The sequence below is a fragment of the Macrotis lagotis genome, chromosome 3 (genome assembly GCF_037893015.1).
Source record: "Macrotis lagotis isolate mMagLag1 chromosome 3, bilby.v1.9.chrom.fasta, whole genome shotgun sequence".
NCBI lineage: Eukaryota > Metazoa > Chordata > Mammalia > Peramelemorphia > Peramelidae > Macrotis > Macrotis lagotis.
Window position 1 is genome coordinate 272,231,498 of NC_133660.1, and position 26,608 is coordinate 272,258,105.

A 26,608-nucleotide genomic window follows, 5' to 3' on the forward strand; every position below is an offset into this window, starting at 1 on the left:
CAAGAGTATTGATCATTAGTAAATGTCTACTCTGAGCCAGACACAGTGCTAAGGAGGCAGCAATGGGCAAAAGGCTGTCTGTGTATAAAAAAAGACACAGACAGGATAAACTGGAGACAATAACCAATGAAATGCTATAAGCAGAAAGGAGAATCAAAAAGGTTCAGTTAGAGTTGAAGACAAGAAGGGAGAACCTCAGGCCTGGGCACAATCAATGAGAACATGCTGTATCTGGGATGCAGAATAGCAAGGCTGGTGTCACCAGATGGCAAAACAAAGTACAAGACTAGAAAGGGGATAAAGGGTGGGCAGGTAATAAAGAGATATCAAAGTCAAAAGATTTTATATTTTTCTTAGAGGTAGAAAGGAAGCCACTAGAATTTATTGAAAGAAAGGGGAGAGAGGGAAGAACTGTGACTTGGTGAACTGTGTATTTTCAGATCCCTGGGAAAGTTGAGGGAAGGGTGGCCCCAAATTGGGAGTGACTTCAGGCAGGGAGCCCCACTAGCAGGCTCTAATTTGGGTGCAGTGTCAGGAGGGATGCACAGATAGATATTGTATACAAGGAGGCACAAAGAGAGGAGGCCCTGGATCCTGGACCTGGGATTTTGTTCCAGCAGAGTCTTTGTTAAGGAAACTCTCTCCCAATGCAAATCTACACCTATTTTGCAACTAGGTCTTAGAACTGCATGTAGTACAAAATGATGCGTCCAGTAAATTTATCAGTATGAATTGGAGAAAAGACTTGAACCCAAAGCTTCCTACTTCCACGTCTAGATTTCTAGTTATTATTCCTAATTGTCTCAGAGCTTATTAATTTACAATTTCAGTAGAAGAGAGAAAACCAGAGATTTCTGTCAGTTATCCAATCTTAAAAAAAAAAAGGAACAGAGCAGAAATGGGAAACACTCAAAATTATAGTTGAACAAATTTACAGAAAATTCCTTGGGAGAAAATTTAACAGCTTAATGGGTCTTTCTAAAGATTAAAAAATAAAAATAAAAAACCGAGAGGCAACCGATCAAATCAAAGATCATAGTAAAGCTGAAAGGAGAAGTCAAGTAAGTCATATTTTTGTTTTTTCCAAAAGAAAAATAAGTCAAGTAAGAATTGAGATATATCTACAAATTCAATTTTTAAGTCAATTATAAACAAGTAGTTTTATAGTTTACTAGAAATTAATTGAGAAAAAACTGAGGAACAACTTTTTAAGAAACTAAGACAAATATAGCAAAGAAAACTGGAGAATCAGAGGGGCTGGGCTGTTTGATCACAGAACTAAAAATAGAGTCTGAAAGAAGAAAACCACAAAATTTACTGAATTTGAGTTTTTAAAAAGTGGTCTCAATAAAGAAATGTAAAATAAGTTTCTATGATTTAGGAAATATAGTGGATCCTCTGCCTTTGATAAAAAGGCCTGCAAAATAGCAAAGCCAGACCTGGAAAACATCTCCTTTTGGATAGCTTTTCTTGTCAGAAGATTTTTTTAATAATCAAGCCCAAGTTTTTCTCTCGGACTTCACACCAGTGCTCCTAGTTACACCCTTTAGGTCATCCAGAACAAAGCTGACAATCAGAGGAGGGAGCTGCAGAGGCTACCTAGTTTTAAGCTGAACAAAAATACCTTCCACAACATATCTAGAAAGGAGTTCTTTTGTTTAAAGATCTTTTAGAAAGAGAAGGAGGGAATAATCATTAACACAGGCCTTCCTATGTGCCAGGCAGTTTTTATCTCAAAGAAAAGAGCATAAAAATGGTAAAAGATGCTTCTGAATAGTAGCTGGCATAAAAGAAAATGTTCAAATGTTTTAAGATACACAAGAGGAAAGGCTTCATTGTTCTGAAGGCAGCTTTTCTATATATTACACAAGTTGGGGATTATTCAATAGGAAAGCCTCCAGCAGACTCATACCTGTAGTTTCACACCTCTCTTCTCTGGATTTGTCTTCACTCTAGAAAAATAAAGAAAACATTTAACAGTGAGTAAATGATCCACTGTCACCACAAACCATGTTTCCACATATATTGCTTCTTTCTGAATTAAAAAAAAAGTCCTTTTGGGGCAGCTAGGTGGAGCAAAGGATAGAGCATAGACCCTGGTCAGGAGGACCTGCGTTCAAATCCAGCCTCAGACATTTAATAATTGCCTAGCACTGTGACCTTGGGCAAGTCACTTAATCCCATATCAAAATACAATTACAAAGAATTCAATGAATTAACATAAAAGGGGAAATTAAGGAAATTGTCTACAGCTATCCTGCCAAATACTAAGAATCCACAACATTTAGAGGACCCATCATGTATCTTCTAGATTGCATATCTATTCTTAGGAACCTGAAAAAAAAAAAACCTCTCAGTTAAGAAAAAGAGATGATGCTACTAATGATACTATTCAAAGCCTCTTAGTGTAGCTTTTCTGAGTCCTGCCAGAAAGAAATTGAGTTCTTGCCTAAGTAAATGAATTTCAGAGACCCCAGAGTTAGTGGTATACCACAGAAACCAAAGAAATCTTAAGATGGGAAAGTTAACAGAAGGTAAAAAGCAAACTGAGAAACCACAAAGCCAATATGTCCAGTTATGTTCAAAGTAGAGCACTCATAGGCAAGGATCAAGGCCAAATTGCTAGAAATCCCACAAATTTGTGTTCACATCAACTATTAACAGCAATATAGATGATGTGCTATCTATGCCTGTCCTACTCTGGTTAAAGTAAAAAACAGCTTAAAGTTACAATGGAACTTTTCTATGGAAAGTATAAAAGAATTTTAAGATATACATTTGAGTAATATGGGAACAGACACTTGGCAATACAGATAGCTATGATGAAGACAACAACTAATTTCTTGATTAATTTTCAGGTCTCAGGCTAACTTGTTATGGGGGATCAAATGTACTTTACAAGTGGGAAATATTAAGCAATACTTTTTCTAGTACAGAATTCTTAAGGAAGTAGGGAAATCTTACCAAGATGGCTGCCTGAGAGGGGAGTTATCTGACCCAAATGCCACACAAGGACTCCAGCAAAAAAAAAAAAAAAAAAAAAAAAAAAAAAAGCTGAAATTGGTACTAGACCAAAAAAGTATCAAGAAATTCAATGTAAAACTGACTCTTTCCACTCCAGAAGTTAACATGAGGTCACCTGGGGCCATTGGGCAATAGAAAAGGAGATGTCGGAAGAGCCAAGGCCTGCCATGTATAACCAGAAACTGACACAGATAAATAGCAAGGCTCCCCTTTGCTTTAGAAGTCACTAAGATGGTATAGGGGAGAGAGGCTGGGTCCACGATAATAAATATGAGTTCAAAACCAGCTTCAGACACTTACAAGCTTTATAACCTTGGGCAAATCACTTAACTTGTGCCCGGTTCAGCTTCCTCAACCAAAAATGAAGATAATAATAGATCTACCTCCCAGGGATGTTGTAAGAATAAAATGAAATAATTGTAAAGGGCTTATTAGCACAATGTCTGGCACATAGTAATCATAAAACGTTAATTATTAGTAATAGTATAATCAAATATATTTATATTTAGTTAAATGGCACAGGAATACTTTTTTGTGGTAGTGCAGTGGATACCCACAGATTGGAAGTGACTGAATAAATAATACTAATTAGTACTAGACCACTGCACAGTAATAAATGATTAACACTGATTCAAAGAAAATTTTAAAGAACTGATAGAAAAAGAGAACCAAGAAAATTATATACATCATTACTACAATAATATAAATGAAAATAATAATCAAAGGAATCGTGATGCTATTAATCATAACTAATCCCCCCCTTTTCCCTGATCCCAAGAAATTAGGAAACATACTTCTGGAAAGGTGTATCATGGGTACAGAATGCACATATTTATGCTGCAAGACTTGCTAACTGTTTTCCTAAGTTATGTTTGTTTTTCTTTCTTAAAAAGATAAAAGGAGGGGCTAGAAGGCATTATTAATTCTTAGTCATACTGTGCTATATAAATAAAATCATAAAATTTTTTAAAAGGATGCAGTCACATCTTCCTAAATGATAGCACATCAAAACAATATTATTAAATGGCCGTTATTAAAATACTAGCTATGGAAAAATGAAGTTAACTGTCCTAAAAAGGAATTGAATTCATAAAACTATTTTCACTTGCCATAGACATCTGAGCCAAGCAATGGAGAGGGCATATCTAGGGTTTATTATGCCACTCTTCATTCATATACAATCTGATCAACCGAGTCTTTCTGGAAAAAAAGAAAAGAAAAAAGACAAAAGTAAAAACATTTAATTAGCAGAAATACAAAGAGATGGATGCTGTAAGAGCAATGCAACTAAAAAGACAGCTAGTTGGCAAAGTGAATAGAGCAATGGCCCTGAGGTCAGGAAGAATTGAGTTCAAATTCAGCCTCATTTACTGTGTGACCCTAAACAAGTCACTTAATTCTGATTGTCTTCTAAAAAAAAAGTAATAGAAAAGAGAACTGGAATAGATCTGAGATCTAACTAAGGTGGCTCAGCAGCTAATAATTCAGTGTTCTCCTTTTAGGCAATGAAGATTTTTGTAACAATGCATCTGCAATGCTAGGGAGTGTTCCAAATGAGCTGGATAATTCAAATATCTAGCACTGGAAAGTCTAAGTGTGTGTGTGTGTGTGTGTGTGTGTGTGTGTGTGTGTGTGTGTAATAGGCCCTCACCAAGGTCAGCAAGAATGAGATAATTATTCATTTCTATTTAACATCTATAATTTTATAATGTTGATGGCTTTATGAAAGAGATTACCACTGAGGGGGCGGCTAGGTGGCACAGTGAAGAGAGCACCGGGCCCTGGAGTCAGGAGTACCTGAGTTCAAATCTGGCCTCTGACACATAATAATTACCTAGCTGTGTGGCCTTGGGCAAGCCACTTAACCCCATTGACTTGCAAAAACTTTTTTTTTAAAAAGAGATTACCACTGATAAAGTTTTGACAGTCAGCATTAGATAGAAAAGGCTAAATCCTAGGCAAGTAAGAGACTAGGACATATTTATGACTCTAATCCAAGGATGAAGAATAATTATTTCCTAGTCAAACCTATTTCAATTACTGAAACATCCTACTTAGCTAGCCTCTAGACTAATTTATACTAGAGAACATTTTAGGTTTTATTAGACAATGTGTCAACTATCCTACAGTAGCCCCAAGGTAAAGAAAAACATTTGGCTTAAGAAAACTTCCTATTATTTCATATCAGTATGATGCTGAGAGCAAGATGTCACCATTTCAGTTTCCTCTGTGTAAAATGAGTACTAGCTAACCTCTAGGGACAAGTAACACATTTCCCTCTTACCTGTTGCTCCTCCAGAGGATATTAATATGAGGCAATGTTCAAGTTAAGTAGTAAAATGGTAGCCACCAAGAAACAAGGCAGAGCTGTACAATTATTTTGGTGGTCTTCTGCCACGAAGAGCTATCCGTTCTGTAGACCTCCAGGCTCAAAGTAGGAGCTAGTCCCTTCTCTTTGTCAAAGACCTCTGGAGAGTGTGCCCCCTCCAATGCTCTGCTCTTATCTCAATAATCACCAAAGGCTTCCCTTCCTGATAACTACTCTCCCTTAAGCACTGTCCTGCCTCATCACCAAGTTAATTCCTGGAGGTAAGAGACTGTCTAGCACTTAGCATAGCCCCTGGCTTTCCAAAAGAGTGTTTAATAGCTGTTTCATTATTTATTCATTGCAAAACAGACTTTCTCCAAATTCAACACCTCAACCCAACCATCTAATCTAACAAACTTCCCTATCTCTCAAAGAGAATTCTCATTCTTTCCATCCCTATAGACCCAACAGCCTCCTCTCTCACCTTCCACCCTAAGTCTCATCAATTCCATTAGCTCAGCATCTCTCACATCAGTTCCTTCTCTTCATTTTCATACTACCATTACCCTAATTCAGGTTTTCAATTACCTCTCCACTTGACTACAGCAAGACCCAGAGTGGTCTCCCCTCCCTTCTCCATGATATTTCCCCTGTTTTCCACTGCCTCTAGGATGAAGACCATAATTTTAAAATCTCTTTGTACAGAAGCAGATTTTCTTAAAATGCTGCATATCTGCACAGTAAATTAAAAATCTGAATTCCTAAGTAAAAAATGAGATTTTTTTCTTTTGATTTTTAGTTAATTGACTTAACAAAGCAAAAGGGAAAAAAAGCAATCCATGCTAAGTGACCAAAAATATCAAGAGAATTAATTACAAAAGGTTTCACAATCAAGAAGCACATATTACATCTCAAAGGAATAACATGATGTTCCTTTAAAGATTCTGTAATAATGAATAATATTTCAGGTGCTCAAAATCAGTGTATGAAGACTTGTTCTCTTATTCGCTCCTCTATCCATTTCCTAACTGTAGCAATGCCACAGCACAGGTCAAGTATCTTTATTTTAGAGGTTCCCAGGTGAAGAAGAAAAAGGGAATTGACAAAGTATGACTTCTTTACCTTGTCCCCTCAGTTACTCACGAATTCTCATTAGTTATCTACTTTTCCTCCCCTTCCATGAACAATTTCTTCCTTATAGGAGCAAAAGAAATATCTCATTTTCTGTTTCTACCCTTTTGTACCTGGATAAAATGTTGAGTTAAAGTGTGTGTTTAAATATACGTGTGTGAGTGGGGGTTAAGGTGTGATATTTAGTCCAGGAAATGGCCTCCCATTTCACCCCTGCATCACCTTGCCTCTGACAATGCCCCCACCCTGGTGCAGACCCTCCGTCCCTCAAATTTGGGCTACTGCAATAGTTTCTGGTGGCGCTGCCTTCCTCAAGTCTCTCCCTACTCCAAAGCATCCTCCATTTATTTAGCTGACAAATTTTTTTTTCCTCAAGTGCCAGTCTGATCGCGTCACCTCCTTCCTCAACAAATCTCAATCAGCTCCCTAATTCCTCCGGGATCAAACACAAAATGCTCTGTTCACAACCTAGATCCCTCCTACTTATCCAGTCTTTTACCTTTCTATCACTTCTCTCCAGGGACATTGGCCTCCTGGCTGTTCCATGAACTGGACAATTAATTCTTCACCTCTTGTCTCTGGTTGGCCCCAGGACCGGAATGCTGTCCCTGATCATCTACACCTACTGGCTTCCTTTCATTCCAATTAAAACCCTTTATTTTTCAGGAAAACTTTCATTCTAATGTCTTTGCGCTCTCCATTATTCCTGCTGATTCTGCATATAGCTGGCTTTATGTCATTGTTTCTGTATTCTCCCCCATTTTTGATTATAAGCTCCTTGGGGCCAGGGATTCCCTTTTGCCTCTTTTTGTATCCCCAAGTTTACACAGTACACAGTGGGTACTTAATCAATGTGTATTGATTGACTGATGTCAAAGTAAAGTGAGGCAATCAAGATAATGGTTGAATTTGTGATGGAAAATAGTCCTTGGTTTTATCTACCCACTTCAGTTCCTTTATGTTCATCACTCTGGCAGCCATAAAGGCACTGTAGGGAGCCTGAAAGCAGCAAGTTATTAGATGCACAGATGGGGATTCACACATGGCAGGAGTGACAAATTAATAGCTTTCAGCTCTGCAAAAATGACCTATGCAGTGAGATCTAATTTTCCACCTAATATTCTACTTAGATATATATTATTTGACCACTGCTGCTGAGTCTCTATTTAAAAAAAAAAAAAAAAGATGTGACGGGGCAGTTAAGTTCTACTCTGAGAGAACCATTTGTTTCCATTTCACAGAAATAGAAAAAAGGTCTAGAAGGGAACCTCTCCATTTGAATAGGTAGATTACCTTGACACTACAACTTAATACTCACTTGACTTTTTCATTAACATTCACATATTACTGTCTCAAATTTGGTGTATTCTTGGGCTTTCTGCCCTGCCATAAGGCCAAATCTGTTTTATCCAATGAGTCATCAAACACTACTCTCTCAAATTACATTTTCATTTCAACCCACTTCTCCAACTCATTTCAGCTATACCATATGTTAGTCCCATGTAGGCACAATGTGACAACTTTTTCTGGAGCACTGATTTAAAAGTGATAAAATTTCAAAGTTACATATAAGCTTGATTTTTTGATAAAGAAATTTCTGCAACATTTAATATTTTTAAATATTTTTAAATTAATAGTTACTGCCCAAAATACTCATAACAGATTAAACTCAGTATTTTCATGAGTATTCTACTGAGAAAGAAACTAATGGATAGGAATGGTGAATTACCTGGAAACCCAGGTGAGACCTGGAACCAAAGGTTCCACAGTCAAAGATACATTATTTGGCAAGTGAGGATTTGCAATGTTAATATTAGAAATAAAATCAAGCAAGTGAAGATTCTTGGAAGAATATAAAGCAGAGAATTACCACAATGATCACATAATATTGATTTTGTGAATCACTAAGAAAATTCTATTAAGGAAAATATACTTGATCACTGAATCAGATCACAAGCAACTCCCTAATACAAAAAACTTTCTGGGGGCAGCTGGGTGGCACAGTGAATAGAGCACCAGCCCTGGAGTCAAGAGGTCCTGAGTTCAAATCCAGACTCAGACACTTACAAATTACTTACCTGTGTGACCTTGGGCAAGTCACTTAACCCCACTGCCTAGCCAAAAAAAAAACAACTTTAAAAAAACTTTCTGAGATAGTTAGGTAGCATCATAGATAGAATGCTGGCCTAAAGTCAGTAAGACCTGAGTTCAAATTCAGTCTCAAGTCCTTACTAGTTGTGTAATCTGAGGCAAATAGACTTGGGTTTTTCTCAATTGTAAAATAGGGATAACTTCACAGAGTGCTGTGAAGATCAAATAAGATTGACGTGGCAATTAATAAATGTTTGTTCCCTTTCCATTTTCAATATAAATATTAAATCAGTTGAGCTATATGGCTGCAAAACAAACAATTTGAGATATCTTCCTGTTAGACACTTCCCCAAGGAGGTAAAATGAGAAAAGGTTCCATATATAGCAAACTATTTATTACATCACTTTGATGTCCGCCCAATGGCCCCTGACCATGTTGCTTACTGCTCCCTGGACATCTTCATCCCACTTCACAGTATACATATAATTCCTCTTCCTAATCCACTTCTAAATGGAAAGTAATTAAATCAACACTACAATTTCTGCTTTTCATAGATAATATTCCAATAAGACTATGATTCCAACCATCATTTCCTTCTACCTGCCTAATAAAGGCATTCCCAGGCTTCCACTCTTTTATTTTAATATTTGGTCTTTCCCATGAGAAATTAAGTTTTTCTGGGTCAGGAAAGATAGCTAGGGAACACAGTGGCTAGAGAGCTAAATGGACCTGGAGTCTGTTAGAGATGAGTTCAAATTCAGCCTCAAACACTTACTAGCTCTGTGATACTAGGCATCTCCTGGAGAAGGAAATAGCAAATGATGGACAGAGAGTATTGTCACACTATGGTGTGCAGGGTCCTGGATGGATACAAAAACAATAACTCAAAGTCAAGAATTGTCTTCCTTTTTGCATTTGTATTCCCAACATTTAGCACAATGCTTGGCCTATAATGAATGAGTGCTTCCTAAGTGTTTTCCATTCATATACTAATGTCACAGGATATTAAATATGGAATATGGAGAAGCATAGAGCAAAGTGATAGCAAGAGAAATAAGTCTACCAAATGCACACAGTGACTACAACTGAGTAAACACAGAAAGAACAGGTTTCCCCTAAAACACTATGTCATTATATTGACCGAGTATAGTCCAAAAACTAAACAAAACAAAACTTCATGAAGAGCAGCACCTCCCCACATACTTCTCTGGGGTGATGAATTCAGTTTGCAGAATTGTGCATATATTGACGGACTCTGCTAATGTGCTGTTTAGTTGTGTTTCATTTTTTCTTTTCTTATTATTAATTATAGGGAATAAAAAAAATTAAAGGATATGATCACTTTCAAAGAATCAAAACAGCTGGGGATCGAAAGGACAACATGAAAACGCATAGTAGATTTGAGGATGTAGTGCACCTAACTGTGAGCTGTTTGGTAGAAGATATTTTAAAAACTGATTGTGTAAGCAGAGAAAGAGATGGAAAGGTCATGTAAAAAATTTTTTTTGTTGATACTCATGATGTGTTATTCTTTAGAAACAAAGAAAAAAAGAAAAGAAAAAAGGTCCAATTGGGTAGAGATTCCTCTACCAGGTCTTACAGAAGGAAAGGAATGAATAAGAATTGCACAATATAAGAAGGCACTGATGGACTGTCATTATTAAGTGTCTGAGGCCGCATTTGAACTCAGGTTCTCCTGACTCCAGGGCCAGGGCTCTATCCACTTCACCACCTAGATGCCCCAAGAATATCTTTAAAAGGCTTTCAAAGGATTTTAAATAAATTTTCAATACTCATTAATGCCTACTATGTACCAGGCTCCTGTGCTAGATGCTAGATGCTAGGAACACAAATATGAAAAAATAAGTAGAAAACAATTAAATAGCTGCTTTTAGGTGGTAGCTTTATTTTTTAATACTCAGAGTTTTATCTGCTCTCCAAAAACACTGGTTGCTAGCATTTGCTCACTTAGTTTGGACCTCAAGATATTTCAAGGCAAATTTCTTCTCAATATAGTGTTAGGAAGTGGTTTCATCTCCCTTATAAGCATCTTTTTCCTGCTATTCCTCAATGAAGAGGTTCAAATAAGTTCAAATATGAATAAAAGAATAATTCTCTAATGACCACAATCCAAAAAAGCAATTAAACTCTCTAAAGCAAACTTTTTTGCTTTCTACCTTTTCTGCTAGTTGAAATGTGTGTGATAATCTTGGTGTCCTAACAATGATCCAAATGTAATTCAAATTAATTTGTAGAATTATGTTCTGCCTTCCTAAATGCTCTCACTCAACATGTAGCGTGCTGTGCAATAAGTGAAAATGGCTTCATAACAAAGTTTGGAACCCCTTTTTTGATCATATAAAAGCATATCTCTGTGCATATTTTCTTCCATCAACCTTTTCAGTAAGCCAGAGTGCAACATTAGCTGGATTCCAGAAAGGAAGGCAAGGGCCAGGGTGAGACATCATGTCAAAACAAGTTCTATAAATATAGCTTATTGGCCTAGCATCTCAGAAAGAAATCAAAACAGCTTCAAGTTTGAAATGTCTTCAAGACTTTTTACTTAATGACTCCAAACAGAGAAGACCTAAGGAGCTTTTCATCTAATTATCTTGTCTTCTTATCCTTCCAAATCTCCAGGTGAGATTTAATATAGTCTAAATGCTACTATGAATTCACCACCATAAAATGGTCATTGTCTCCCCATTTTCTTATGCATTACTCTCCACATACTTAGGTTCCTTTTCCACTTGAGTAAGTGACTAGCACAGAAAAATCCTTACAGACTATCTTACATCTCTAATCATCATCATCTCTCTCAGCCTAGACTGAGCAGCCAACTTCCCTACTTGCACCATCTGTCCTAATACCACCCCAGAGCAAGGAAACATGCACATGGGCATTCATGCAGTATTGTTCCGTATGGTCTTTCCTAAGGAGGTTTGTTCAGGTCGGATCAAACACAGAAAACTTTATTCAGTCCCTTTCCATTTTTTACATTTCATAATTCTACATGACTAGAAACAACAAAAATCCGGAATCAAGAATATGATGAGATTTCTACCATCTGTATCACACATATTGATAAGATTTATGTGCAAGGCAGAACAAAAACACCACCCAATTTCCTGCCCTCTATCACTGGATACTTCAGACTGTCAAGAAAAAATAAATAATTCAGCAGAAAGTCAGATTAACTACCATCCAAAGAATAAGCAAAACATCCAATTCTAACCCAATCAAGCTTTAGATATCTAATGATATTAAGAGAATTGGATGGATCTGCATCCCTATATTCTTTCAACTCATTCCCACAATACTGAAACCACCCTTCTAAAAATTATTTCATATTTAAATACCCATTAACATGTTTTCCTGTATTTCCTTCAACTCATTACTAAAATCCCAGCTGCTCCTCATTCCCCTGGTTTTCTACATTTAGCCTGTCAGTTCTTTAATTTAATTTGGTTTGTAAAATGAGAACTTTAAAAATGAAGAAAATTGTGAAATCATGAGTTTGAGCATATGCCCAATGAAAGATTCATTAGGAAGAAGTTTCAGTATTTATTTGCCCTCAAATAAAATTACAATCTGGTTAGGGAGATGGGATATGCACAATCAGCAATTAGAGACAAGGTATAATCAAATATTAATTATAGTGTTCAGAAAGAAGATGCTATCAATTCTGAACAACTGTTTCTGAATTGCTGTTAATCCATCAATCTTTTATTTCAGCATTTTGATCATAAAAATATGCCTTCTGCTCCTCCTGTAACTATTTTTCATCTATAGACCCAATATATCTTCCAGTTCACAGAAACATGTTATTCAAATTTCATATTCAATTTCATAATATAGGAACTAATTATTCAACTAATTGTCTTTGTGATTCCTTTACTTGTTCTCTCCCTTTCATAGTCCACTTTTGGTTAATTCATTCATCTGCAACCCAAAAAAGGGGGAAAGATTTAAGGGGATGAAATTAAAATTAATCATACTTTTGATAACTCTAGTAAAAAATTAATGAGAAAAAATGCTGCAATTGGTAACTGAAACAAACTGTCAAGTTTCCTTATAAACACTGTCCATATCCACCATTACAATATGCAATTCAAAATTCATATAGTGTACACAAATAAAATTTAATGGGTTTTTCCCAGCACAAGCAAAAAGACCTATGCATTCTTGTAATGACTGAAATGATACATATACAGGAACACTTTTTGCAAAACTCAAATTAATTACAAAATATTACAAGCTGGTTACTCAATCAATAAATTTACTGAGCACCTATTAATATATGGTATAATATAGTGCACTTTGGAAGACACAAAGAAAGGCATGCTTGGTTCATTTTTTCCTTTCCTTCCAAAATAGGATTGCTTCCATTTGATAAAAAACAACTTTCTCTTTTTAACACAGAAATAGTGGCAGACTATTTACCAGATCAAAATAATAACTGATCAACAAATGAGGTTGATAGATCTAAGTACAAATATGACTTTTATGGTAAACTGGTTAACTACTTCATTTTCTTTTCTTTTCTTTTTTCTTTTATTTATTTAAGGCAATGGGGCTAAATGACTTGCCCAAAGTCATACAACTAGGCAATTATTAAGTGTCTGAGTCCAGATTTGAACTCAGGCCCTCCTGACTCCAGGGTCGGTGCTCTATCCACTACGCCACCTAGCTGTTTCCCATTTACTTCATTTCCAACTAGAATTCATGTTACATAACAATGAAGCTCTCACTGTTGTAATCTCCAATGATTTCCCCACAGGGAGTATAAAAAGATTTATATTACAGATGGGGAAATGTCAGAGAGAAATCAACAGCTTAAAAAGACAGGGAAAATGAAGCAGGAATTTTAATCATTCTAAGAATGTTTTTTAAATTCAATGAAGTCAACAAATTGAGTATTCCTTATCAACTGTATGCCTAGGACTATGTTTATAGTATAGATATATATGCATGCAATCACACACACACACACACACACACACACACATATTTACATATAAACATGAAGAAACCAAAAGATGACTAAAATGTTTCTAAACATAACTAGAACACATGACACGTGCAGCATCACCAAAGGGACCATCTCTAGGAAGGTGTTTTTATAATTAAAAACCCATCAACCTCTCTTGTCCAATCATCACTCTAAATATAGATAGAACTGCCTCTTTCCCCCTCTTGAAGTCCTGTTCTCAAAAGTATATCCCTTGGACTGGAAAGGAAGAGGAGGAGAGAGGGAGAAGGGAAAAGGGGTCAACTGCAATACAAAGAAAAAACCATGAGGAATTTAAGAGTATTAAAGATAGAGTTTACATTCCTTTTGGTTAGCTGAAAACCATGGATCTATCAACTTGATATCAGGTTTTCCTTGAGACTAAAATATTCACAAAATTTCTCTCAAGATTTTTAAAATAATTTATTAAAAAGGGATAACATCTAGAGGCTCTTTGAAGATCAAATTGCCAAGCAATCAAGAACAGCAAAAAAAAATGATTAAAAACCAATTCAATAAACCATTTTTGAAACAAGTTATTCCCCTCAATCTATTTCTCAACTTTAGACTTGGTCAATAAGTCACCACCCTAAACCAAGTAGGAAAGCAACTCTTAGAGAGTCTCAGTTCTTCCCTACCAAACATGTTACACAGGGAGAGCAGTTCCAGTATTTCTAAGGGTTCTTTTGTTCTGTAGGAAAAAAAAAAAACTCTCAAAGAAATTTGTTTACAATGGGCCCAAAGACCACTACTTCAGTTTGTTGTTGTATACCCTTTACCAATAACTGCACATTTTGACAGGCAATTACAAGTTTTTCTTCCCCTTTCCTCCCAGCTTCTGAAATATTTTCTAAAAACTGACAAAACAAGAAATAAGACAAACAGATCACACCTCTTTCCCTTGGAAAAATCAGTCCTCCACAGATACGCACATAGACAGACAAATGGACGAAAGCACACAAGAAAGGACAAAGACTGCAGGTCTGTGGTCTGGGTGCCACATGAGGGCCCCCACAGTCAGGCAGCTACAAGGCCTTGCCAGTTAGAGGGAGGCTGCTACTGCTGCTCCTCCTGCACAAATATAGAAAGCAGAAAAGTGGAACGCGACTTCAACAGAACAGATTCTGTTCAGATCTCAAAGGGAGGAGGAGCAGGCAGCTGAACAGCTTTACCCATACATGGCTGCTGAAAGAGGGCCATCAATGACTGCCCAATTCTCCTCAACACAGGCATTCTGTATTAAACAAATGTGGACAAAAAGCAGAAATGAACAGAAGGAAATGTATATGAATTTAGGTTCAACAGATTCTATTTAAATAAAAGAATTTCAAAATAGAGCAATCTCAATAATTACCACTATACTCTCAATCCCACCAAAGAATGAGAGGCAAATAGCTTAGAGGTTCACAGTATTATCATCGCTGTAACTAGGAGGCTCTAGTCTGACCATTTAATTCCTTGACTTACAGAATGACAAGAAAAAAATGATTCACATTTATGTGGGTTTCAGTTTGGTTCCAAACCTCACTGTTCAGGCCCCCTACTTTTCTACTTTCCTAATGACCTACTAGAAAAATCACTGAGTCTGTGCTTCACTAAACCAGCATACTCTTTGTGCTGTCTTTCTCTAACAGGGAAAAGGGACAGGAGGAAAAGGAATAAGATGGCACCTACTCTGTGCCGGGTCCTGTTTTAAGACTATTATTGCATCTAATCCTCACAACCACCTTGGGAGGGAGGCCCTCTTATTGTCTCTAGTTCACTATTAAGGAAAATTAAGGGGACAGCTAGGTGGTGTAGTGGATAGAGCACCAGCCCTGGGTCAGGAGGGCCTGAGTTCAAATCCAACCTCAGACACATAATAATTACCTAGCTGTGTGACCTTGGGCAAGTCACTTGACCCCACTGCCTTGTAAAAAGACAAAAAAAGAAAATGAGGTAAACCTAGGTGACTCACCCAGAGTTACTGAAGCTAGAACCAAACTCCACTCGGGTCTTCCCTTTTCTGGGTAGTTATGGATAACTGCCCATCCCTGCCTGCCTCCCCAATGTGTCTCATCCTCTTGGACTCCAAATGCGCACCAGATAAGCAAATCAAAGAACTAGAGGTTCCTCACTTTCATGCAATATCTTCGGGGTATCCCTGAAGCACTCTGGCTGATCATTTGTCATTCCTCACTTTTACCATGTGGCCAGTCCCCCTTCTCTTCCTGATTCTTAGTTGAGGTCTTTTTTTTTTAGGTTTTTGCAAGGCAAATGGAATTAAGTGGCTTGCCCAAAGCCATACTGCTAGGTAATTATTAAGTGTCTGAGGCCGCATTTGAACTCAGGTCCTCCCGACTCTAGGGCCGGTGGATACCATGCCACCTAGCCGCCCCTTGTTGAGGTCTCTTAACTAGCGTCCCCTTGTTGAGGTCTTTTAACTCCCATTCTTCAGAGTTCCTCGGCTGTTCCATGGTCCAGTCTGTTCACAAGCTCTCCACTCTGGCCTCTGTGTGATTCTCAGTTTTAGTTTTTCAGAAATAATGCTATTCCATATTACACTATCAAATAGCAACACCATTACTACACATTTGCTCCACAAAGTGAAAAGTTTTTTCTTAATTAATCCATAGGTACAGGTCTTCTACTCCCAACATCTTTCAGTTAATTAGGAAGCAGCATCTGCATTGTTGACAATCACCTGCAAGTTCCCTGTTAATACCTTCCATTGAGGATGCCAATGACTCCCATAAAGATTTTGTACAGATAGGGCAGTTGATACATAGGAATGTAGGCATTAACATTCTCTCAGCAGCCTTTTCTCAATATTGATAAATTGTGACTCTCCCCCTCCCCTCCCCCCAAGCTTTTGTTACCTTTCCTTCCTTTATATACCTTATAAATTGGTTCCTCAACGCCCTAGCAATTTTATCATCTCCAAGGTGGTTTCTTTTATAGTACTAGGTCCAATCAGGCTGCCTTTTCTATTGTTGTAATCATAAATATCATTTTTATCTCATCCATAAGCATTTCTAAGTTTGTGAAGGATCTGAGAGTATGGTCCCACTGACCTGGATGGAGAAGTAGGTGTTTCAGAAGATAAAAACACCAGACCTGGAGTCAGGAAGATCCAAGTTTGAGGAAATTTTATCCTGGATAAGACACTTAACCTAGTCTCCTCAGTTCCAGTCATCTTCATCTTCATCATGATAATTATAGGACCTAACTTCAGGGGTTGTTGTGAGGATAAAATGAGGTGGTATCTGCAAAGCACCTTGCAATTTTCATAGCATTATATAAATGCTAGCCATTAAAAAGATTTTTTAAATGATTTTTACAAATCTTTTTGACATTTTTCTCCTGTTTATAGTCCTTCCTCTTTCATCCTTGAATTCCCTTGGAATGCCTATCCAAGTTGATCTTGTCAAGCTTCTATAAAACATTCCACGATCTCTCTCTCTCCTTTCTGTCTCTAATCATCCAATATCCTTTTTCTAAAAGTTTACAAAAACACTGACATCATAACCCAGTGTTACTCTTAGTATCTATCACTTTCTTGTAAAGTCAAATGTTCAACGAAGGGGATTCTTGGTTTCTTTATTGTGACAATTAAATTACATTATTTAAGTCTATGGATGAAATTATTATAATTTGTATCAATGTCATTTCTGTCACCCATTTTCCAACTTTTATTTTCAAGAACTTGTTTAAATAATTTACTTACTCAAAGTCATTTCAATCATGCACCATATTTGTTTCTTATTATTAATTTGCTTGTTTTTTACTAATTCTGATTAGAGCTCTGTTGAGTCAATGACCTGACTGATCAGCTGACATAAGACTAAGTATTTTTCTTTGGATTAAAAATATAATTTAAGACAGTCTTTATGTGTTTTGTGTGCTGACATGCCCAAGTACTTATTCAATTTTATTTTGAACCACATATTCATGAAACTATGATTCTGTTAGAAGGTATGTGACAGACAGCTAGGAGGCACAGTGGATAGAGCACTGGCTCTGGAGACAGGAGGACCTGAGTTGAAATCTGACCTCAGACACTTAGTAATTACCTACCTGGTGACCTTGGGCAAGGCACTTAACTCCATTACCTTGCCAAAGGAAAAAAAAAAAGGTGTGTGGGTTTTGAGTCATCTACAAGTCTTTTTAAGCTCTAATTCCTTTTTCCTAAATTATGTTTTCCCATTTATTTCTTCCCAGTCTTACTTCCCCCCAAATCCCATTCAATGAATATACCAAGTACTTGTTGATTTGATTTGGAAGGCCTTATACAGTTTTTCACAAAGTTTCTCTGACATAGGAACAGATATTGATACATAAGCTGCAAATATTTTCATTGTGTTCTTTCTGAAAAAACTTAACAATACTACTTGATTAATGCTGATCAAATATTTCATAAAATGTTTCTTGTCTCTGGACATAGCAAGTACAAACAGGGGATAGAGCAGTGGATGTGGAGTCAGAAAGTCTCAAGTTCAAATTATGACCTTAGACATATACTTGAAGTGTGACCCTAGGCAAATCACTTAACTCCTGTCTGGGGGGGGGGGGGGGGGAACCCAAACAAATGATAAAAAAAAAACCACTGGAAAAGGAAATGGCAAACCACTCCAGTGACTGCCAAGAAAACCACACAGTTGATCCTCAGACATGATGAACAACAAAATATTATGAAATTCATTCTGCTTCTCTGAGAAATACTTGTGAACTATCTTCCCTTTAGCTGCAATTTCCTTCATTCTTCAGGTTTCATTTATGCAAGAAAAGTCAATTTGATGTAATTTAGCTCTTTTAGCAATATGTTCTTTCATTGGTCATTAAACAAGGAACTTTTTTTTAGTATAATGTTTTCTGCAATGTTGTGGAATGTCTTCAACAAGAATGAAAACAACATCAAGGTCAGCTATACTGATGGTAACTGAAAAGGTTACAAAGCCAAGACTTAAAAGTAGAGGGAGAATTGGTATTCAACTTTTTGTTCACAGATGATTGTGTATCCATCCAATGTACAGGCTGATATAACAACGAGTGTGGATTGTTTCACTGTTGATTATACTAATTCTGCCCTGACAAAAAACCAGAGGTTCTCCATCAGCCAGCTCCATACCACCCTATACATGGAGCTGTAAGCTATAAGCAAATTTTGAATGTTGTGGATGAGTTTGCTTTCCAGGGATGAACAGATGATGAGGTCCATACAGGCATTGCCAGAGCCATCTCAGTGTTTGGGAAGCTCCAAAAAAAATGCGAGAGGAGAGGCTACCTACCAACTAGAGAGCTTCAGAGCTGTTTTGCTGCCCTCATTGTATGCTTGTGAAACCTAGATAGTATTTACCAGTACCATGCCAACAAGCTGAATTGCTTCCATTGGAAATTTCTTATTAGAGTCTGAAGATACACTGGCAAGATAAGGTACTGGACACTAAGGTCCTTTCTCAAAACTGAAGTGCCAAGCATTCAAACTGCTGCAGAGAGCATAACTCTGATGGGTAGTCTACATGGTTTGAATGCTAAATATACATTTGCCTAAATATTTTGTGGAGTACTCATACAAAGCAAGTATTCCTATGGAGGTTAGAAGAAGCAATACAAGGACAGTCTCATGGTCTCTCTGAAGAACTCTGGAATGGATACATGGGAGGAATAGAGGCAGGGATTGTCCAGCACGGCATGCCCACATGTGAAAGCACTGTGCTCTAGGAGCAAAGCACAACTGCAGTAGCTCAAAAAGAAACCTGATACACAAATGTAGGAGTCCTCTCCACTCCCAATCTTCATATGGACTATTTGTACCAGACTTATGGTAAGAGCCTTCAGAATTTGTATTTGGTCTGATAGTCACAGTTGGATCCCAACATAGTGAAGCCATTTAGATCCTATTTGAGCACCAAGGACATAACTTAAGTGCCTATTATGTGCCAGAAAATGACCCTTAGAACTCAGGAGCCTCTTCTGCTTCTGTAGCAGAGTGGCTGAAAGGGGTAGAAGGGAATGCCGAGAATCACACAATTTATAGGCCATTAGTATCAATAATCTTTCATTTTATGGCTAGTATTTAAAAAAAACAGGAGCAAGCACATAGCTCTACACATTCCACTAGTGACTGGGAAAGTGAAAGAACATTGTCCATTATCCAGAATCCTGCAAGCAAACTGACATTCAATACTGATGAATTTCTCCAGGCACAGCTGTTTTTATCAATTTCCAGGGCCAAAATTTTTTTTTTTATCAGTAAGTGGCCAACTGACAGTTCAGATTTAATGAGTTTACTTCTTACGTGGATCAATTTTGAACTATGCAAAGAGAATCCAGTCACCCATGTTCCAAAAAGTACTTTGAGTATTTTATCATCAACCTGGAAAAGCTCAATTCCTGATCAATCCATGGCCAAAAAGGGATTCAAAGTTCACTAAAGATTCCTTTCTTCAGGTCCAAGCCTATGGTGGAAGGTTCCCTGAGAGGCAACTTCTCTCAAAGCAAAGCCACAACAGTTCTACAAGTTTTCAAGTTTTGCCTGGAACACAAAGAAGTGACCTGCTGGGGCGGCTAGGTGGCACAGTGGATAGAGCACCAGCCCTGGAGTCAGGAGTACTTGAGTTCAAATCAGACCTCAGACACTTAATAATTACCTAGCTGTGTGGCCTTGGGCAAGCTACTTAACCCCATTTGCCTTGCAAAAACCTAAAAAAAAAGTGACCAGCCCACAACAGACAACACCTTGCCCCTAAAGCTATGAATCAGCCAAGATAATTTTACTGTACTGTATTGCATATTATCTTTGTATTGCAAAGAATATGGCATAAGATGTAGTGTCTTTAAAATATGTTCAGAGAAGGGAAAAAAGCTCTTACAGTTTTTCCACTGTCAATATTTCCCTTTCCCACCCATCCATCCCTCTTCCTTCAAGCTGCCCAGGACCTTGTGTGCCCAAGGAAACCCTCACATATCTATACTAAGTATTTAGGACCAGTTGACAGGAAAGCCCCTTCCATTCCCCTCTTCCTCACCAACCTCAAATTCTCTCCTTTCACCAAGCAGTTCTTGGTAGTGAAGATGGAAAGGATTAGATGGAAGGGAAGAGAAGGGCATCTATTACTCACCTACTACTTGTTGGGCTCTGGGCTAAGTACTTTACAAATATCTCATTTGATTAAACCAAACAAACTTTCAATGAGTTAAATCCTCTGTAAACTTTAAAACATTATACTAATATAAACTGCAGGTTGCTGTTCTCTCTCCAAGCTTAGTTAAGCCCCTTTTCACTTATATGCTCTAGATCCTCACTGTCCTAGTTGGTGGTAAGAGGTCACAAAATCCAAATGGTCCCAGGTCTGACTTAATTCTAGTTTCCATACTATCCTCTACACCTGAGCCACCTTCCACTCTGTGAACTGCCATCAACATTTTCTGGAAAAGTCTGTCCATTAATTAACTGCTGCTTTCTATTGTTTTAATCATCATCCAGGAGACCTCCAGACCCAAACCCTTTTCTCCCAGCTACTATTCTCAGTGTTTTCCTCTCTCATTGGAAGAGAAAGACTGCCTTGGTTCTATTTCATCTCCAGTACTTAGCACAATATCTGGCCTACATTCATTCTCATTTGTGGTTGGGAACTAGGCAAGCTGTTATAAAAATGTCATAAAAATGTTCCAGTGGAAAAAACTATAAGCCAGTCACAGGTCTTGAACCTCCCTTTGAATCTTAGCTCTGCTCTTTTACTACCTTGTAACCTATGACACTGAATTAGATTAGAGGACCTCAAAAGCCACTTCTAGCTCTAAACCTATGGTTCTATGTAGACACTTAATGACAACTGTTAATGAATATTACCAGGATATAAGCAAAAATGAACTAAAGAGTTCAGAGAAGCATGGAAGAAAAAATATAAATATAAGGTAAAGCAAGAAGAATAAGAAAATGTACAAAAATCACAATGATGTGAACAGAATAAAAACAAAACAACTTAAACTAAATGTTATGAAATTCTAAAAACCAAGCTTGACCTTGAAGAAGAGATATATTTGTGAGCAGGGAACAATGCATTTATGTCAGACTGGGCTGACAAGTTGCTAAGTTTTGCTGAAAGTTTGTTTCTTCTCCCTTTTTAATATATTTTAAAAAATCTTTAATCCTCGATGGAAGAAGGGAGAAAATACATTTTGAGCAAGATGATTTAAAAACAAAAGCTATTGATTAAAAGTTTTTTCAAACAATTGCATATAAGGAAAACAAAGAAAAAGGAATCAACTCTGCCAAACGGTACAAATTGAAAGAAAAAAAAAGACCTCTAATCAATAAGCTAGAAAGTTTAATACTATCTGATTTAAAAAAAAAAACAGGGGCGGCTAGGTGGCAGAATGGATAGAGCACTGGCCCTGGAGTCAGGAGTACCTGAGTTCAAATCTGGCCTCAGACACCTGATAATTACCTAGCTGTGTGGTCTTTGGCAAGCCACTTAAGCCCATTTGCCTTGCAAAATCCTAAAAAAAAAAAAAAAAAAAAAAAAAAAACTATGAGTATGTAAAGGTATCAAATCATAAGATTTGGAGATGACTTTTTTAAAATTTTATTTATTTAAGGAAATGGCATTGAGTGATTTGCCCAAGGTCACACAGGAAATTAATAAGTGTCTGAAGCCACATTTGAACTCAAGTCCTCTATCCACTATGCCACCTAGCTGCCCCTGGAGATGACTTTTAAAAAGTATATTAGTACCTTTTATATATTTTAATATTATTATAATGTTTATTAATGGATAATAATTAGACTTATTTAATTATAATTAATAATTTTAATTATTTAACGTTATTATAATGTTTCCCTTTGAAAAGGAACCCAAAAACAACAAAGAGAAATGTCTCAAAATAGTGTGATACACAGCACTAGCAAATGAGGCCAATCCAGATTAAAAATGCAACTCAAGACATTTATTAACAAAATAAATAAAACTACAATACAATAAAGATGTCAATTTATCGTTTTCTGAGTCTCTGCTATTTCAATTTTACATCACTGCAGGGGCAGCTAGGTGGCGTAGTGGATAAAGCACCGGCCCTGGAGTCAGGAGTACCTGGGTTCAAATCCAGTCTCAGACACTTAATAATTACCTAGCTGTGTAGTCTTGGGCAAGCCACTTAACCCCATTTGCCTTGCAAAAAGCTAAAAAAAAAAAAAAAATTTTTTTTTACATCACTGCCAGAGTTCAGTTAACACAAATTTAACAAAGACTGACAAAGTTGTTGCTCACTCATGACCAAATCTTCACGACCCTATTTGGATTTTCTTGGTAAAGATACTGCAGTAAAGGGGTGGCTAGGTGGCACAGTGTATAAAGCACCAGCCCTGGAGTCAGGAGTACCTGGGTTCAAATCTGGTCTCAGACACTTAATAATTACCTAGCTGTGTGACCTTGGGCAAGCCACTCAAACCCCATTGCCTTGCAAAACAAAAAAAAACAAACAAAAAAAAAACAACCCTAATCAGTAATCAGTAATTTCCTTCTCCAGCTCATTTTCCAAATGAGGAAACTAAGGCAGAGTTGAGTCACACAGTATCAGTATCAGGACAGAAATGAACTCAGCTTTTCCTGACTCCAGGTGAGGCACTCTACTTTGCCATCTAGTTACCCACAAAAAAAGTTAACACAAAGCAATCAACAGGCAACATGTTGATAAAGAGGGGGGAAAGGCCAAGAAGACTGTTGCAAGCTTAAGTATAAGGAGGCTGGGTCAAGATAGAATGCAGAATTCCAAAATGGCTCTCACTAAGCCAATGGCGAGGCAACCACAGGCATGATTTGAAATTCAATAAATCTAGGAGTTTTTTGGGGGGTGAATTAATTAAATGCTTGACCATATAGAGTTCTGAAATGATGTAACTATCCAAACAGCCCTTGGCAGAAAAAAGGTCCCCACCCTTACACTACCCTAACATTTCTCTCTGGGTCCTAATATTTTGAGAAGGTAAACAAAAACAAAGTAGAGGAGAAATGGCAAGGTGTGTACTCTAGGCCTCAATTTTGTCCAAGTGTGCATGTTAACTTTGGGCAAGTCATCCGAGCCTCAGTTTCTTCATCTCTAACATGAAGGAAAGTTCTGATCATCTCTCAAGTCTCTTTTAACTCTAAAAGGCCAGGATATTGGTCTTGAAGACAACATACAATATCAACATCTGGGTTAAAATTTATCATCACTCTCCCCTGACAAGGATTTTGCTACTTATAACAGCAAAAATGCATTTTTTTGTCTTTTGATGAAGAAACTAGATAGTGATTTTTTTAAAACTTCATCACAATTTAGAATACATTGTGACATCTGAAAAACTTTCAAAAAATGTACTGAAGTCTCAAATTCCTCTGTTTAGACTTAGAGAAAATTAAAACCAACTTCTGAGACAAATACAAGAAATTATAGGGACAGGAAATTACATTAGTTTTTCTGCTAATGGACTCTGGGGAATCCTAGTAATTAACTGTACCAAATGAATAATTGAGAATTCCCTTCCATTTCTCCCAATGAACAGATACATCTGCAGTCAGAAACAACATCAGGTTCTCTCTCTTAGGGATCAAACCTGGGTTTTTACTGTTGCAGAAAATTCTCAGATGAAGAAATGACTATGAATGGAAAGGAGAGCCTTTAAAAGTTACCTAGAGTATTCAAGAAGTTAAATGAATTTCTCAGGAGTTTCAGAGGTAGAACCTGAGCCGTCCTGGCTTCTAGTTCTCTATTCATTATGTGTGGCTGCCTCTCATTTCCATCTTTTTTTTTTTAAGTTTTTTTGCAAGGCAGTGGGGTTAAGTGGCTTGCCCAAGGCCATACAGCTAGGTAATTATTAAGTGTCTGAGGCTGGATTTGAACTCAGGTCCTCCTGACTCCAAGGCCAGTGCTCTATCCACTGGGCCACCTAGTCACCCCCTCATTTCCATCTTTAACTTCATCAAAATCCTTAGACATCAATATCAAAGACAAGTAGAAAAACATTTAATTAGCACAGTAACTCAATAGAAAACATATTTAGTAATATATAAATACTAGTAATATAATTTGTAGTGTTCTATACTAGAAACTTAGGTTCTGAGACTTATCTCAAAACTAAGCCCTCATCAAAAAGCTGTCCCCCCCCCCCCCCATCTCTCCCCGGAGTTCAAGGGCTCCACCACCAACACTTCAGATTGGGTGTCCCTTTCTTATCTCACATTCCAAAATAACATTAACCTCCACTCCTTCATTCTCCACCCCACACAGCTTATCAGTTTCCAAATTCTGTCATTTTTACCTGCCATCTCTATCGCTTACATCCGGGCAGTCTCTTTCTCACTATCACCTACTTTCCATCTTGTCACCTCTCACCCAGAACATTGCAATAGCTTCATTCATTTCTTTTCTCTATCTCTCCTCACTCCTATGTAGTTCCACCTGAACTGCCTAAGTAATCCTTGTTAAGATTTGGTCTATGGCTGGCTCCTACTCAATAAATTCAACTCAATAAATTGTTGAGATCAGAGATGTATCAGTGATCAAATTTCTCTGTTGGGCTTTAAGAAGTCCTTCACCATCAGTTCTCATCTGTGCTTGCCTAGAATGCACTTTTGACCTCCTTATTAAAGGCCTTTCTTTTAATCCTCAGCTGAAGTGCTCCCTTCTACATAAAGTTTTTCCCAATGCCCCCAATTTATGGTACTTTCCCTCCCTACAACACCTTGTATTTATTTTTTCCAGGAGGACAGAGAGAAAGCCATGTCTTGGGGCAGCTAGGTGGCACAGTGCATAAAGCACCGGCCCTGGAGAAAGAAGTACCCGAGTTCAAATCCGGCCTCAGACACTTAATAATTACCTAGCTGTGTGGCCTTGGGGCAAGCCACTTAACCCCATTTGCCTTGCAAAAACTTAAAAAAAAAAAGCCATGTCTTCCATGAGTGAGCTCAGGAGCTAGGGCAATGCCTGAGAGCTGTTTGCTAATTGATTAGTATCCCCAAGTCAATCCAACATAAGCTCCTGGAGGGCAATGCCCCATATCCCCCAAATACCCAGAACAAGACCTTTTGCTTTTGTCTGTCCTTTTAAATTTTTTTAGCCCAGAAAGTGGCTCTAATCCTATGATTTCAACAGGACATAAACATTGCACTAATGCAGCAACTCAGCTCCAAACAGTTGCCTAAAGTCCAGAAGAAGTGTCACACCTGAGAAAGAACACGAATCCCAGATTTCTCACTCCAAAGCCTACTACCCTCCTCTTTAAGCCAAATCATCTTGCCCTTTGCAAATATATACTTGGTCTGTCAGTTAAGATGAACTGATCTCACCAAGGTCTGTTAAAAAGTCAATCTTTTTATTCCTACTTAAACCTGATTTAGTTCTAGCCAACTGAGACTGATTAATTTCTCATCACAATAAAATATATCACACAAAAGCAAATTTCAGTTATGATTATGACTCTTGACTCCCCTTAGAAGCCCTGATATTTGAGGAGGTAGGTTCTACCAGGTGTGGGGCATAACATCTGCAGTAAGGTGCTTAACATCAACACTAGAAGAAAAAAATAGCAAAGCTTCTAGTTTCCTACATCTTTTACTACTCTGTGGCAGGGAGAGTAAACGGAGACAGAACAAGCCAAAAAAATGGGGCATTAAAAGACTGGACTGAAAAATGATAGCAAGCAGATAAAGAAAGAAGCAACCCTCTCATCCTGTAAGCAAAAGAGCTGCTATCTAGAAGAGCTAAGCTGCAATTTGTAAAATGAATTTTTGGGTAAAATGTTACTATTACTGTTACTAATCTGCCTTGATCTATAATGTCAAAAGATAAAACATGCTTTTGCTACTAAAACATTAAAGCTACAAAACTTAAAATGAAAGCAACTTGATTCCTCATAGCAACCTAAGAAATCACACTGAATATACTGTATACTACAGATTTAGAAGCCTAACTAGTAAATATAAATGTGACATATGTGCAATGTGGGCGAAAACATTATTCTGGGAACTTAACTTTGAAATTTTCAAACTTTCATATTGCATCCTCAATGATGATATAATAGTCA

The 26,608-nt window shown here is 37.3% G+C and overlaps 1 protein-coding gene across 2 annotated transcripts in view; it reads right to left on the reverse strand.

Annotated features, from left to right (window-relative positions):
* CELF1 (CUGBP Elav-like family member 1) overlaps positions 1–26,608 on the reverse strand; it is a 116,433-nt gene that overhangs the window by 62,533 nt on the left and 27,292 nt on the right. Inside the window, exon 2 of one of the 2 annotated variants that reach the window (XM_074230632.1) lies at positions 1,913–1,952. The gene's annotated coding sequence lies outside the window, so the exon portion shown is untranslated. Of the gene's footprint in view, positions 1–1,912; positions 2,947–26,608 lie in introns of those variants that run through there. The other variant, XM_074230633.1, reaches the window with a different exon arrangement.